Source organism: Balaenoptera physalus (genome assembly GCF_965194825.1).
Source record: "Balaenoptera physalus genome assembly, chromosome: 11".
Classification (NCBI taxonomy): Eukaryota; Metazoa; Chordata; class Mammalia; order Artiodactyla; family Balaenopteridae; genus Balaenoptera; species Balaenoptera physalus.
This window is the reverse complement of record NC_138896.1, coordinates 28,934,831-28,947,697: the sequence shown is the minus strand read 5'-3', so window position 1 is coordinate 28,947,697 and position 12,867 is coordinate 28,934,831. Positions and strand designations below refer to the sequence as shown.

At 36.7% G+C, this 12,867-nt stretch overlaps 1 protein-coding gene across 1 annotated transcript in view; it reads left to right on the top strand.

The window, feature by feature from the left end:
- The window catches only part of ADGRF4 (adhesion G protein-coupled receptor F4), a 72,212-nt gene extending 62,707 nt beyond the window's left edge, over positions 1-9,505 (top strand). Inside the window, exon 13 of the transcript XR_014250467.1 lies at positions 9,423-9,505. The gene's annotated coding sequence lies outside the window, so the exon portion shown is untranslated. The remainder of the gene's footprint in view (positions 1-9,422) is intronic.
- Positions 9,506-12,867: the final 3,362 nt, after the last annotated feature.

Genomic DNA, 12,867 nt, shown 5'->3' with positions numbered 1-12,867 from the left:
TTTTTATTCTGACCATGTATTTCTAATATACATACAATATGTAGATGTCAGTGATGAAGGTTCACAGATTGGGTGAAGTAGAAATAAAGACCCTGGCATTAAACGTTCAGTTCCAATTACTGTTACTATGGTTTTCTTTTAAATTGGGGTATAGTTGCTTTACAATGTTGTGTTAGTTTCTGCTGTACAGCAAAGTGAATCAGCTATATGTATACATATATCCCCCTTTTTTTGGATTTCCTTCCCATTTAGGTCACCACAGAGCACTGAGTAGAGTTCCCTGTGCTGTACAGGAGGTTCTCATTAGTTATCTATTTTATACATAGTAATGTATATATGTCAATCCCAATCTCCCAATTCATCCCACCCTTCCTTTCCCCCCTTGGTGTCTATACATTTGTTCTCTACGTTCTATGTCTCTATTTCTGCTTTGCAAATAGGTTCATCTGTACCATTTTTCTAGATTCCACATATATGCGTTAATATACGATATTTGTTTTTCTCTTTTTGACTTACTTCACTCTGTATGACAGTCTCTAGGTCCATCCATGTCTCTACAAATGACCCAGTTTTGTTCCTTTTTATGGCTGAGTAATATTCCACTGTATGTCTGTACCACATCTTCTTTATCCATTCATCTGTCAATGGACATTCAGGTTGCTTCCATGTCCTGGCTATTATAAATAGTGCTGCAGTGAATATTGGGGTGCATGTGTCTTTTTGAATTATCGTTTTCTCAGGGTACATGCCCAGTAGTGGGATTGCTGGGTCATATGGTAGTTCTATTTTTAGTTTTTTAAGGAACCGCCATACTGTTCTCCACAGTGGCTGTATCAATTTACATTCCCTCCAACAGTGCGAGGGGGTTCTCTTTTCTCCACACCCTCTCCAGCATTTATTGTTTGTAGGTTTTTTCATGATGGCCATTCTGACTGGTGTGAGCTGATACCTCACTGTAGTTTTGATTTGTATTTCTCTAATAATTAGTGATGTTGAGCATCTTTTCATGTGCTTCTTGACCATCCGTATGTCTTCTTTGGAGAAATGTCTATTTTGTCGATCCCCTCTGTGTAAACATTCCAAAACAACATGTTGAGGGCGTAGTAAACATTTTGGAATGTTTACAATGAGGCAGGCTAGGTGAAGGTGTGAGGTGTACAAAGATGATGAGCAAAGCACAGTCTCTGTATTTAAGAATTACACAGAGGGGATCGGCAAGGGCACAGGGGATTAACTAAGGTACGATGAGATGTGTGCTATAATAGTCAGTATAATAGTGGTCAGTATAAGGAACTATGGGAACTGAAGTGACTGAGGAATTAGTGGTTCTCTGTATTGGAGTGTGATGGTGAGAATGGAACGATACATACAGGTGATATTTAGCTGATCTTGGAAGACAGAGGATAAGTGTTCCAGAAAGCAGGGCAGCATATGAAGAGGCAGAGAAAGACCACCTCTTTGACAAAAGCCATCTTCTAGCTAGACAACAAGCCACGAGGGTTACAAGTCTATGAAGACTTGAAAGCAGATAAATGTAGTTCAAAAGTCATTTTAATAAAGTGGTTGCAATCAAAGAAGTTTTCTTCCTTTAGTTAGCCAGAAAATTCTTAATAATTTTGTCAAGCAGTGTGCGTTACAGGCCACATCTCATTTATTTTTCACAACAATTCTTTAACATAGGCATTATATTTGTATCTCCATTTTGCTTCTGGAAAAATGAGATTTAGAGAGTTTCAGTGTCTTAAGATGGCTCGGCCACACCTGGTGTTTGAACCCATGTGTTTGTCTGTAAGAACATTCTCTCAACTGCTATTTGGTTTCTAACCATTCAGTTTGTGAGCTTTCCCCTGTACTGTTAGACTTATTTTTAGCTTACTGACATGGGTGAGTGGATGCACATATATACTGCAGTTGTTTATTATTGCCTGACCACGTGGATCACATTGCTCATTTTGTGCACATCTTTTGGACTCATTACTCCTCATTCCTCTCCTATTTAAGTTCTGACAGCAAACCTTTCTTGTACTGTTCTCAACACTTTGCCTGTTTTCACTCATTTAATCTTTAATAACTTGCCCAAAGGCATACAGCTAGTAAGTAGTGGAGCTGGGATTTGAACCCAGGAAGTAGAACTCCAGAAGCTATGCTTATAATTACTATATTACACTTAATTTCAATCTTAATTACCCTTCAACTTCCCACACTTGAGACAGACTGTCTCTGTCTCAGGCTGAGCTCCCAAGCTCCATATACACCTAACTTATGGCACTGGAATTTTCTACCTTTTTGTGCATGACTGCACCGCACATCTTAATTTTTCTACTCATACCGGAAGAAAAGCCCAGAGTTACGTAAATATCTATGACCAAAATCATCATAAACCACGTCTCCTCTCCCTTCAATGTTTGTCACCTGGAAAAAGCTTAATAAATATTTGTGTATTGACTAAGATCATAATTATGAATATTGATTATTCATTATTACATTGTGATAGAAAACATTGATGCCCCCCAGTGCTGTCACCATATGCAGAGCTGGTTATCTTGACCCTCTAGATTTTAATTTTTTAATGAATTATTTATTTTCATATATATATATATTTATATTTACATATATATATATTTGACTTTCCCTTTCCCTTGCTGGCTGGTGGCCTGCAATCACCTCTTTTTTTAATTCATAAACTTTATTTTTTAGAGAAGTTTTAGGTTCACAGCAAAATTGAGCAGAAATCACAGAGTTAGTTCTTATATACCTTCTGCCCCCACATGTGCCCAACCTCCAGCACTATTCACATCCCTCACCAGAGAGGTCCATTTGTTAAAATCGATGAACCTACCTTAACACATCAGTATCAGCTAAAGCCCATAGTTTACATTAGGGTTCACTCTTGCTGTTGTACATTCTATGGGTTTTGACAAATGTATAATGACACCTATCCACCATTTGAGTATTGTACAGAATAGTTTTAATCCTCTGTGCTCTGCCTACTCACCCCTCCTTCCACTCTAGCCCCCAACCACCGCTAATCTTTTTCCTGTCTCCATAGCTTTGCCTTTTCCAGAATGCCCTATAGTTGGAATCATTCAGTATGTATTTTTCTTTAAGAAGGGCTTATTTCACTCTATAATATGCATTTAAATGTCCTCCATGTCTTTTCATGGCTCGATAGCTCATTTCTTTTTAGCGCTGAGTAATATTCCATTATCTGGATTTATCCATTCACCTACTGAGGATTATCTTGGCTGCTTCTAAGTTTCAGCATTTGTGAATAAAACTGCTATAAACATCCGTGTGCAGGCTTTTGTGTGGACATAAGTTTTAACTCATTTGGGTAAATACCAAAAAGCGTGAATGTTGGATCATATGGTAAGACTATCTTTAGTTTTGTAAGAAACTGCCAAGCTGTCTTCCCAAGTGGCTCTTGCAATCACTTCTTGCTTTTATCCCTGGCATCTCTAGTTTTCCTCCGTACTTTTTTTATTGTGGTAAAAAACACATAACATGAGATTACCCTCTTAATAATATTTTAAGTGTACAGCGCAGTATTGTTAACTATGTGCATTGTTGTACAGAAAATCTCTAGAGCTTTTCATCGCGCATGATTGACAGTCTATATCCATTAAACAGCACTCACTTTCCCCTCCCCCAGCCCCTGGCAACCACCATTGTACTTTCTGCTTTTTTGAGTTTGACTACTTTAGATCCTCATATAAGTGATCATGCTGTATTTGTTCTTAAAACTATATTATCCAGCAATCCCACTTTTGAGTATTTATCCAAAAGAATTTACAGTAGGATCTCAAAGAGGTATTTGCACTCCCATGTTTATTGCAGCATTATTCACAACAAGCAAGAGGTGGAAGCAACCTAAATGCCCATTAGTGGATGAATGAATAAAAAGAACGTGGTATATACCTACAGGGGGATATTATTCAACCTTAAAAAAGAAGGAAATTCTGTCTTATTTTACAACATGGATGAACTTTGAGGAAATTATGCTACTTCTGTATTTTTTTTTTTTAAACTATGTACACAGGAAACCTGCTGTGGTTGATATCTGTTTTGGGGGTTTTTTTGGGGTTTTTTTGGCCACGCCATGTGGCTTGCGGGGATCTTAGTTCCCCAACCTGGGCCACGGCAGTGAAAGTGCCAAGTCCTAACCACTGGACTGCCGGGAAACTCGCACTACCTCTGTACTTTTAATCTCTTCTTTTCAACACCCTGTAGTCAGGGAAACCAAGTCACTAGGCTTGTTAGAATTGTATCTAAAGTAAGAGTAAATAGATATGTGAATCTGATCAGATAAATTCTGTGATGTACACACCCACATCTATATGTATGTGCTTAGAGACTTTTCTTGATTATTCCTGTTTTCTATTTTTATTATTCATGATATACATTATTACATGATTGCAGTCAATATAAAGGATATAACTAGGAAACAGGAATAAGCAAAAAATGTTTGCATAAACTGCATGGGATTGAAAATGTGTAATGAACAGCAATAACAGTTTATATAAAATATGTAAATGAAATCTATTGTTCAGATATCATTATGTAGAGGTTCTTGACACCCACCGCTACTAGCTGACCAGCTGTCCTATTTATGCCTCTGATTGACATGAGAGAGATTGGGAGAATTTTGTTTGCTGTTAAAATAAACTTTGAGGGTTAATAAATTTTAAAAATTCTATCATAGTATTTTTTCATTGCATGAAAGTGTCACCTGAGGGATTCTCAAATTATGTCTACATGGAAATTTCAGTTGGTGCTAAAATAACTATGTCTTAAAAGATCATTTCCTCTGTCTCTTATACTTTTTTTCTTCTTTGAAACTCTGTGAAGGGAATAAAGTATTTCTCCACTTTGCTCCCTGTAAATCTTCAGAGAGCCAATTTGATGAGAACTTTTATAAATTCCCTTCCAAACATACGCCCACACAGCTCCTTTTCAACATGCTTCATGCTTCATTTAATCACAACATTCAGCATTTACTCACTTACCAGGGACTTGCATTAGCACTTAGGAGTGTGCCCAGGAAAACGTCAGCTGGTTTGGCTCTCTGTTTTCCTCACTGCCTCATCTGGGCAAGAAGATTTGCAGAGTGGAGACCGGCAGCTTACTTATGTGCCAGCAACTTTAACTTCACTTTCTTTGAGTGCTTTTGGAAGTTCCTCTTTGGGATTGCTGGACAGAAGATGTAAACACCACTCCCCACATTTGGGTCTTCAACTGACAAGCCAGGATAGTTCACGAAATTTTAAGGGGTTCAAACAGGGGATAATAACTTTTAATAACCTAAAATATTGTTGTGATTGGCATGATTGATTTGTTGGTCTAGGATCAAAAATTCTTGTAAACTTAGCTTTTGGGACTGTTTACTTACACAGACTTACAAGGTAATCACCACTGTTAGGCAAATTCAGTCTTTCCCTCCTTCTACACACACACACACACACACACACACACACACACACACACACACAAATAAGTATAGGTTGGCATATAGAAGCCACTCAATAAATGGTAGGAATTATTATTATTACCGTCATCACCATTATTTTTTAACTATCATCTTAGTCATCAGGTGAACAAAATTTCCTTTAGGTAGAAATAAATTTCCCCATGGAGTACTGTTTAATCTTTCTCTTGATGATAATCTTTCTCTTGATGACAAATTTGTCCTTTTCTCATTATTTTAGAACCTATAGACCCTTGCTGATGTTTTATAATGCAGGTAGCTGCTTTCATGTTTAGTTGTGTTTTATATTCGATCTTGTTTGGAGCAATTACCTGGAGGACATCAGGCTGCCATGTTGAGCTGTCATGGATGGCATCTTGCACTATGGTTGGGGGTATGTTGTGATGTGGAAGGGAATGATCTAGGGCTTTTCCCATTTCCCATTCTCCTGACGTTTTGTCACCACACACACACATTCACTTCTGAGGAATGCTTTACTTTAGGAGAACTCTGTGTCATCACCTCTTCATATCAATATGAAAATAAAGCAAGGACAAACAGAGTCTCATATCATATGTCATAAGTCAAGAGCTCTTAAGCGTGGAGGTACGTCCAGCAGAGTCACCAGCGGGGTTTTAAATATGCATAACAAGACCCGAACCAGAATCTCCAGTGAGACCCAGACACGTGCATTTTAACAAGCTCGATAAGTAATCCTAATGTCCAGTTAAAATTTCAAATCATTGATCTAAACCCACAGAATTATAAATATACTCCCATTGCTCAATCATTCACTGAGGCAAAAACATGGACTGTTCTTTCAGGAAATATTTTAATGGCCATCAACTGTTCTATTAAGTCATTCTCTATTGTTTTTCTGTTTTCGATTTCATTGGTTCTCATTTTTATCTTTATTATTTCCTTTCTTCTGTTTACATTTGCTCTCTTTTCATTCTTGGTTTTTAAGATGGAATCTTAGGTCATTGACTTGAGACTGGCCTTCTCCTGCCTTTGGGCTTGGACTGGAACTTACATCAATAGAGTTCCCAGCTCTTAGGCATTCAGACTCACTCTGGAACTATACCATCTAATCCTCTGGGTTTCTAGCTTGTCTACTGCAGATCTTAGAACTTCTTTTCTTCTTCCAGTTTTATTGAGTTATAATTGGCATACATCACTGTATAAGTGTAAGGTGTACAGCGTAATGATCTGACTTACATACATCATGAAATTATGACCACACTAAGTTTAGTGAACATCCATCATCATATAGATACAAAATAAAAGGAAAAAAATTTTTTTTCTTTGTGATGAGAACTCTTAGGATTTACTTTCTTAACAACTTTCATGTTTAACATACAGCAGTATTAATTATATTAATCATGTTGTATGTTGCATCCCTAGTTCTTATTTATCTTATAACTGGATGTTTGTACCTGTTAACTACCTTCATCCAATTCCCTCTTCCCCTACCCCCTGCCTCTGGTAACTTCAAATCTGATCTCTTTTTCTATAAGTTTGTTTGTTTGCTTGTTTTTGAAGTGTAATTGACTTACAACACTATGTGAATTCCTGTTACACACATAGTGATTTGATATTTCTATATATTGATATTTCTAGCATAGTGATTTGATATTTCTATATAGTTCATAGTGATTGGCTATTTCTATATATTTCTATATATTTATCACCATAAGTCTGGCTGTCATCTATCACCATACTAAGATGTTACATAGCTATTGACTATGTTCCCCACACTGTACATTTCATCCCATGACTCATTTATTTTGTAACTGGAAGTTTGTACCTCTTATTCTCCTTCATCTGTTTCATTCATCTCCCACTCCCTCCCCTCTGACAACTACCCGTTTGTTCTCCGTATCTGTGACTCTGGTTACATTTTGTTAGTTTGTTGCATTTTTAGATTCCACATATAAATGAAATCATATAGTATTTGTCTTTCTCTGTCTGACTTATTTCACTTAGCATAATATCCTCTAGGTTCATCCACATTGTTTCAAGTGGCAAGATTTCATTCTTTCATTCTTTTTTTATGGCTGAATAACATTTTATAACTATCTATCTATCTATCATCTATCTATCTATCTAACTATATCACATCTTCTTGACCCATTCATCTATCGATGGACACTGAGGTTACTTCCATATCTTGCCTATTGTAAATAATGCTGCAATGAACATAGGGGTGCATATATCTTTTCAAATTAGTATTTTTGTTTTCTTTGGGAAAATACCCAGAAGTGAAATTGCTGGACTTATTAACCTCCATAGTCATATGAGTCAGTTTCTTCTAATAAATCTCCCTCTCTCTCCACACACACACACACACACACACACACACACACACACACACACACACACCCCCTATTGGTTCTGTTTCTCTGGAGAACTCTGACGAAGACACCGTCTAGTCTTTGCTCCTCCTTCCCATTTTACTATTATGATACCATCTTATTTCCTTTGTTGGCTTATTAGCTACAACTCTTTGTTTTGTTATTTTAGTGGTTGCCTTAGGAATTATTATACACATCTTTAACTGATCACAATCTACCTTCAAGTGATAGATATGCTGCATATAGCATAAGAACCACATAATATTATACGTTTTTTTCTTCACTCATGATCTTTGTGATGTTTTCATTTGCTTTACTTTTGCATATACTATACATCCCATACTACATTTAAATAATAAGATTTAAATAATACGAAAAAACTTATATATATAAAATTCTGTTTTTTTCTGTATGTTTCATTTTTGAGTTTCTATTGCTTTTTCTTCAAATTCACCAGTATTTTCTGATCTAATACTACCATCCAGAGTATTTTTTTTTTTAATCTCAGACATTGTAGTTTTCATCTTTAGGGACATTTTTATATTTTATATTTTCCATTTCTCTAGTTAACTTTTGAACATACATATAGAAGACAATTATAATAATAACTGTTTTCATGTCCTAGTTTGTTAATTCTAACATCTGTGTCAGGTCTGGGTCAGTTTCGACTGGTTGATTTATCGCTTCATTAGAGATGATATTTTCCTTCTTTTTTTCCTCCCCATTCCATCTCTTTAACTCAAAGAGTCTGATTCTTCCTCCCTGAGTTACAGCTTGCAACTCTCTCAAGGCAGAAAGCTGGACAATTTTATATTGGGTGGCTAGGGAAGGACACACTGTAAAGATGTCATTGGGGTAGTGTATGAAGGAAGTGAGAGGGAAATCCTTGAAGATACGCATAATATGAACCTTCTAGCCAAAGAAAGGAGAAAGTCTCTGAGGAGGGAATAAGGAAAAAAAAAAAAAAAGTAGTTAACTGTAATAGAGCTTAAATGTTGCACTAGTTGATTTGTTATTGGGCAGGGATATTCAAAATAATAATTGTACCTCCCTTAAGATGACTTAAATTAGAGTTTGTTCTCAGCTAAGATGGAAGCAGTTCTTCAAAAGCATGGACCCAGGGAGCTGGATAGAGGCTAATACTCTGGGAAAAACGCTGCTAGATACATTATTCGTTATAGCTCAACTGACAAGTTGGATTATTTCAGTTAAGTTGATGCATAGGTTTTTTGCTTCCTGTGTGGAAAAAACATTCACTGAGATGGATTTTTACAGTGATTGCTTCCCTTATATAAAATGAGGAATAAGCCTGCATCTTTCCTAATGCCCAAGTTTATATGTTAAATCCTAGGGAAGCAGCATTAACTTATAACCATCTGCTTGAGTATTATTGGTGTTAAGTCAAAATGACAAACAAAGAAGATTAAGGACAAATAAATGGATGAGAAAATCTTCCTTTGTCAAAATGTGGAGCCCAAGAGCTTTTAACTAAAAAGTTGTATTGAAGGATCAGAAAAATAGCACCATGATTAATAATCAGAAGAATTTAGAAGGAAGAAAGAAGGGATAAAACTCAAATTCCTACTCTTTCTTTTTTTCACAAGGAAACAGTCAACACCATCCAAGCTTGCTGTGTAGGACCTCCGCCGTGTCATCCCAACTCCTTGCCTCTTGGCTTCGGTTCTAACACGGAACACCCCCCTCTTCACTGATTGATTCATTCAACAAATATTTACTGAGTGCCTACTGAGTGAGCTTCTGATGCTGTGCTTGGTCCTGGGGACACCGTTGGTGACCAAGAGACGTAGTTCCTGTTGTCATGAATTTTTCTGTCAGGCAGAAGATACACACGTTAGAAAAGGAGCTTTATGAAGGAGAAGTTCAAGATTATTTGGGAATATGTAACAGGGAACACAGTTCAGTGGACCAGATTCTGGGAACTACTATTTTCCTGGTGGTGGTACTGAGATCCTTTTTGTTGAGACCCTGAGATGTGCGTGATGTACACTTCACAGGTTCTTGTCATGGGTTGGATACCAGGGGCCTCAGCAGAGGTTAGGTCCTGGATCTAATAAAAGACAGCTTGCCTTGGGTTTGATGCTTTTACCTACCTCAGTACCCTTATCAAGGCACATCCTCTCTCTTCCCTTGGCCCACTTCTAAAACAGGGATTTCCCACTGCACGAGTTTGAAGACATATGTAATTCCTATTCATGCTTATTGGTTAAGCACTTATCTCAATAGTAACTGAATAAATTTTGTGTCGTGACCTTGCACCTCCATTAAAATGGAAACTCTATGAAGGAAGGAACAAACTTTGTTGTTTTACTGTTATTCCCAGAACCCAGTAGATTTGCTGGCTCATGGTGGAAAAACTGATATTCTTTATTTTAAGAAATAAATAATATTACCCATATAGTCCTATGGACACTACTATATTGCATAGATGATGTTGTCCTCTTCCAAACCATTGGTGTCTTCCTTCTTGGAATTCCAGCATTTGAGCCTCTCTTTGGACACTTAACTCTGAATTTCTGTGGCCATTAGTTATCTTTTCGTATCCTGGAACTTGGGTCTATGAATCTGCACTCAGAGATTTCATTTTGTGGCAAGCATGAATCTGTGCACAAGGCATGGTCTGGCATTAGTAGAGAATCCACATGCAAATTTAAAAAGTCAATGTTCTTTGTACTCTTTCTCCCCTCCCTCCATTTAAGCATCTTTTCATTACTTTTCTCATTTCAACATCTTTCTTTGGAAAGACATAATGATTTTTAAGTTTTAAAAAATAAATCACACACCTCCAGGAAAGACAAATTTGTGCTCCAAATCCAGGCTTTGAAAAACAAGGTATCTGATCTCCAGAGGGAGGGTAAGTGGGTGATGGGAGATGAATTGGGGCATGATTTATGGTGAGAAGATTTTCAAAAATGAGATCATATCAGTAGCCAAGAGATGGAAACAACCTAAGTATCCATCAAAAGATGAATGGATAAAAAAGATGTGTATATGTGTACAATAGAATGTTATTTGGCCATGAGAAAGAAGGAGGTCCTCTTGTGACAACATGGATGGAACTTGAGGGCATTCTGCTAAGTGAAATAAGCCAGACAAAGACAAATACTGCATGGTATCACTTATATGTGGACTATTAAAGAAAAAAAAAGTCAAACTCATAGAAGCAGAGAGTAGAGAAGAGTTTGCCAGGGCTGGAAGTTGGGGGAAATAGGGAGAGGTTGGTAAAAGGGTACAAACTTTCAGCTATAAGATGAATACGGTCTGAGGATCTAATTTATAACATGGTGACTGTAATTGAAACTTAACACTGTATTGTATAATTGAAATTTGCTAAGAGAGAGTAGAACTTAAATGTTCTCACCAAAAAAAAAAAAAATGATAAATATGGGAGGTGATGAATGAGTTAATTAACGCAGTGGAGGGGAATCCTTTAACAATGTATATGTTTATCAAATAACCATGATGTACACTTTAAATATCTTAAAATTTTGTACATCAATTATACCTCAATAAATCTGAAATTTACAAAATGGGATTATTTGATTGGAAAAGCACAGTTACAGTGTTGATAGGATAGAATATTTAAAATCGAGATTATATTGGAAAATCTGGGAATATTTCTTTTTGGGGCTGATCTGAAATAATCTTATCTTTTAGGAGGCTTGTCTGAAATGACTGTGTTTATTGACACATACCTTTTTTTCTTCTCTAAAATAAATGCAATTTCCCCCTTTTGTCCATGAAAACACATTTGAAATAGTGTTATGTGTGGGTGAAGGTCTTGTTCATTGATTTAGTCCACAAGCTTTTAATGACATTCTACTAGGAGCTAAGTAGTGTAACATCATGTGAGCTGCTGAATTTCTCTAAATCTCAGTATTCTTATTGACAAAATGGTGATAATAACAACAACCTATTTTGTAGCATTACTGTCATGGGGTTTTAATGTGAAACGTTAAACATAGTGCCAGTTATGGGAAGAGTATCCGACCAATGCTAGATGTTAGATCCTGTGGATGCTTAATGCCAAAGAGCAAGAACCTCACTTTCAATTCTGATAAATCTTTAGAGCTGTAAACCAGGTCAGGACAAAATGTTAACGTTTATGCTTTAAAAATTACGTGTGAGCTTCTCTTTTTCTATTTTTGTGCTCTTTCTCAGGCAGTTATGTTAGGTAACTGAAGAGAGTATATTTTGATTTTTAAAAAAAAGCCTAAGAAGACAAACAATTAATAAAAAGCTTTAGGATTTAATTCTCGATCATAAAGAGTAATCTGAGACGTAAAAATCTGGGGAAAAAAAAAAAGCAAGCATATGGTATCTTAAAGTACCGTATTCTAGTTTCTGATCAATATCAGGGCCCAGTAGGTGCAGCTGGGTTTTTAATCAGCAATAAGTTAAGCTTCCAAAAATTGCATCTCTTCTCAATAATTCAATAAGATGAGGTTATTTTTTCCAAGGATATGATTGGTCCTTTCAGCAGAGGGGTGGAGAGAGCAGGAAAGTCTAGAAAAGGAACACCTTTCACTTGGTACTGTTTAAAATCAGCTGAAGTACAGAGTAACTAGTGTTGCTTTGGGAAGAGCCAATAGGAAGGCATCGAAAGATCTGAGCAAACCCAGCCTGCGAAGCCCAGGGAAAGACATTTCTTTCTGGCAGATCCTTAAATTGGTGAGTTTTAATAAGGGGACGAAATAACAAAGAAACAACAAATTCTAAGATGATTGTCGGGAAAATAGAACTTTGAGTTGAATGGTCACTTAAAGGGTATGACGACGATTGCCAAGGCATGATTCATGGGGCACAGAGACAGCAGTCCTTAATTCACGTTTAGGGGATTTCCCCCTCTTCTGTGTGATTGTAAGAACTAGGACCAAGTTAGAGCTGAATTTTTCTGAAGATTCTGTCTGAATCTTTATTCTGAATGCCACCGTGTAATTGATGAAGCAAATTGGATTTTTTTTCCTCCTGTTGAGTTTAGGGTGAAATCTATCAACTAATGCTTATCAACTTATGCTTAAAAGGCCTGTC